We start from the raw sequence: 2,610 nt of genomic DNA, 5'->3' as shown, positions 1-2,610 counted from the left end.
TACCTATAGTTGTGTGTAAGTTATTTGTTAATGGTGAGGTGAGGGAGGGTTCATCGATTGCTATGGCATCTCGTTCGACTGTTGCATTGTGTTGTTCGGCTACCACGATGTGTTGTTCGACCTCAGAGGTGGGGTGTGCGTGCAGTAAAGAGTTTCGACCCTTAGGTGGCATTGCGCTGCCGCAAGGTTGTATGTCAGCGAATGCGTTTGGGTTTTTGACCAATGCTTTTTCATAGTCTATCACTTGCTCAACCCTATTTGACCTAGCACTGGACACCATGGTCGGCTCGCTGCAACAAACATTTGGAGCTTGGCATCGTTGTTTTCTGGTAGGATTCTTCATCCTTCCATCCATACCTACAACTGTGTTTGTCGACACATATATTTGATCAGTATTCACACCATTCATCTTCTTTGTGTTAATCTTTGGCTTTTTGTGCCTTCTGTGGCTTAGTTTGAAAATAAAAATTGGGGTTTATCCACTGGTTGGGTTTTTCGGTGGCTTGTTTGTCTTATGTGAATGTTTGGATTATATGTGGGTTCAATTCATGGTTTCTGTGGCTATTAGTGGCTTAGGTTGAAAAACAAATTGGGTTTTTTGCACTGGTTGAGTGTTTCAGTGGCTTTTTTTCCTTTAGTGAATGTATAGAGTATCTGTGACTTCAATTCATGGTGTCTGTGGCATAGGTTGAAAAAACAGATTGAGGTTTATACACTGGTTCGATTTTTCGATGGCCTTGTTTTCCTTCTGCAAATGTATGGAGTATCTATGGCTTCAATTTGTGGCTTAATTGGTGGCTTCTGTGGCTTAGGTTGATTTTTTTTTTGGGTTTATGCACTGGTTGGGTTTTTCAGTGGCTTGGTTTCCTTCTGTGAATGTATGGAGTATATGTGGTTTCAATTCGTGGCTTCTATGACTTAATTTGTGGCTTCTATGGCTTAGGTTGAAAAAACATTGGGCTTTTTTCATTGGTTGGATTTTTTAGTGGCTTATTTGCCTTCTATGAATGTATGGAGTATCTATGGCTTCAATTCCTGGCTTTTGTGGCTTAGGTTGAAAAAAATTTGGGGTTTATGCACTGGTTGGGTTTCTCGGTGGCTTGTTTTCCTTCTATGAATGTATGGAGTATTTGTGGCTTCAATTCATGGCTTCTAGTGGCTTCTGTGGCTTTGGTTGAAAAAAAATCGAGGTTTTAGTACCATAATAATTAGTCTGTATAAAAGTCTCTATATATTCCAGTGAGTTTCTCGAGCGAGTCCGTGCATAATAATTTGTTTGTATAACAATATCTGTTTGTATAATATTTTTTTTTTATAACCGTGGCTTCTCCAGATTGAGTTGCTCGAGCCAGTCTCTGCATAATAATTTGTTTGTATAACAATCTTTGTTTATATAATAATTTGTTTGTATAACTGTGGCTTCTCCAAATTGAGCTGCTCAAGCCAATCTCTGCATAATAACTTGTTTGTATAACAATTTCTATTTGTATAATAATTTGTTTGTATAACTGTGGCTTCTCCAGATCTTATAACACATTCTAGTTTATTTGAGTTCTTACCACTTTTCTCCAAACCCTACCTTCTATGAGTCGCACATGCTTAACTAGGAAACATACAAGTTTGTGATGTGTGAGGGTTCCTCATGGTTGGGAAATAATATGCAAAAAGTGAGGTCTTGTTCTATAGCTTTCTGCAGTGGAAAAATAGTCAGTTAATTGAACTTTCATGTTGTAGTTAGTTAAATAACTAAAGTCATAACAATTTGTTTATATCAACATCTCTACATATTCCACTGAGTTGGAGACAATTTCTTTCTGATTACTACTGCTGTGTACAAAATCCCGAGCCCTAGCACTCTCAACATGGATTTTTTGTATGCATCATATGGACCATCTCTTTCTTAGGGGTTTAATTGCTATGAATTCACATTTCTATAATGGATACCTTCATCTCTCTTTAGAGTTGCAACGAAAACCTTGAGTATTTCTTATCGGAGACAATTTCCTTCTGATTACTGTTGTTGTGTACAAAATCCTGAGCCTTGGCACTCTCAACATGAATTTTTTGTATGCATCATATGGATCGTCTCTTTCTTAGGGGTTTAATTGCTATGAATTCACATTGCTATAATGGCTACCTTCATCTCTCTTTAGAGTTGCAACGAAAACCTTGAGTATTTCTTATTGGAGACAATTTCTTTCTAATTACTGCTATTGTGTACAGAATCATGAGTCTTGAAACTCTCAACATGGATTTTTTGTATGCATCATATGGACCGTCTCTTTCTTAGGGGTTTAATTTCTATGAATTCACATTGCTATCATGGCTACCTTCATCTCTCTTTAGAGTTGCAACAAAAACCTTGAGTATTTCTTATTCAGTCGGAACACCAGGGTATTATGTGGATACTTGAGTTGCAACATTGTATTCTACAACTACAACTCTCATAATTATAGTTGTTTTTGGGGTTATTGTAGCTTCTAGAGTTATAATTGTGTTGTCTCATGGTGGAGTTGTAGCAATTGTAGCTTCTCTAGATGGGGTTGTAACACATTCTAGTTTACTTGTGTTCTTACCACTTTGCTCTAAACCCACCCTTCTATGTGTCGC

This window comes from Pinus tabuliformis, chromosome 5_2, assembly GCF_031772625.1.
Source record: "Pinus tabuliformis cultivar Carrire ecotype Pingquan chromosome 5_2, CPIR1, whole genome shotgun sequence".
NCBI classification, from domain to species: domain Eukaryota; kingdom Viridiplantae; phylum Streptophyta; class Pinopsida; order Pinales; family Pinaceae; genus Pinus; species Pinus tabuliformis.
This window is presented reverse-complemented; position numbering follows the sequence as displayed.